Below are 1351 nucleotides of genomic sequence, written 5' to 3'. Positions count from 1 at the left end.
AAGGCTGATATGGCTTTGGACAAATTGGTCCTCCTTATAAAATGACAACAATCCCATTACTGACCCCCATAGCATTATTGGGACAATTCCTTGAGTACTGAGTATCTTAAAAGTATATAGAATAGATTTGGCATTCAGACCAAGTGCTCTCTGTGGTTCAGGAGAGATAGGGTCAGGCCCACAATTAAGGCACACAGGTGCTGCAGACCCTATTCCCACAAGGAGTGATGGGGAAGTAGAAAAACACAGTCGCTGGCCTCCAGAGACAAAATATTATGGAGCCCAAAAAGAAACAGAATCTCTTAACCACGTTCTTGCCCTAGTATTGCACTTCATAATTGAAAATCACATCTGTTACCCCTGTGAGGTATGTGGATGTGCTCCAAAGTTTCAGAGGAAACGATGTGAGATTGGCTTGGTTTCAGACTTTTGTTCCAGAGCAGTTATAATTTTTCTTGTTCCTGCCCTGTGATTGATTTTCCCTTCAGCTCAGTTGGCTGCCAGAAGATCATTCAGAATTATGTTGATTTCAACAAATCCCCGTGCAGCCACCTAGTTCACCTTTTAGTAGACATATGCTTTAAAGAAGAGGCTTGCTAATTTTTATAGTGGGAAGGATTCTTCATGAAACTGTAGGGACACTTATCAGATAAGCAAATGAAGTGTCTGTGAAATGGCTTTTTAAAATACTGAAGAATACTCTGATCCTGAAGCTGAGAAAGTTACCTGAAATTTGAAATTACATTCAAATAATAGATAAAAACGTCGTGTCTCATGTATCCAAGTTCCTGTATCTTTCCACCTCCCTATATCAAGCAGGATGAATTTCACTATACTTGTTTTCTAAGGTTACTCACAATCTTGGGTTCAGATTCTAAAACCTTGCTGAATTCAAATGTCACCTTCTGTCTGAGGTGTGACCTGACTACATTTAACATTGACCCCCTTACCAGACCTCCCCCTTCTGCTTCATTTCCCTTTGAGGTACATTTCTGCATCCAGCGCACTATGTATTTTATGTTGGTATTTTGTTTATTTTCTCTCTGCCTCATGATAGCACAGATTTTTGTCCTTTTTCTTCAGGGCAGTATTCCTAACTTCTAGAATGGGACCTGACATATGGCATGGATGCCCCCCCCGGCCCCATCCAGCTTTTCCCTTTAAATGAGGGATAGAAAACACCCCCATTGCATGCTCTGAATTCACACATGGAGCCCTGGTATGAGTAAATGAGTCTATATCACCAAAAAAACTCTTGGACCCAAGAGCATTTAAGTGTCGTTCTACAATATGGCAATTGTTTGAGCCAAAATATGAAACAAACTGGCAGGAACTTGTTCCAATGGTCTTT

General features: G+C 40.7%; 1 protein-coding gene across 2 annotated transcripts in view; it reads left to right on the top strand.

The window, feature by feature from the left end:
- VEPH1 (ventricular zone expressed PH domain containing 1) overlaps positions 1-1351 on the top strand; it is a 203951-nt gene that overhangs the window by 94431 nt on the left and 108169 nt on the right. The gene's annotated exons all lie outside the window — the stretch shown is intronic.

Source organism: Otolemur garnettii, unplaced genomic scaffold (assembly GCF_000181295.1).
Source record: "Otolemur garnettii isolate 467f Iridium unplaced genomic scaffold, OtoGar3 scaffold00076, whole genome shotgun sequence".
Classification (NCBI taxonomy): domain Eukaryota; kingdom Metazoa; phylum Chordata; class Mammalia; order Primates; family Galagidae; genus Otolemur; species Otolemur garnettii.
Note: the sequence above shows the minus strand (reverse complement) of the source record. Positions and strands in the feature narration are given on the sequence as shown.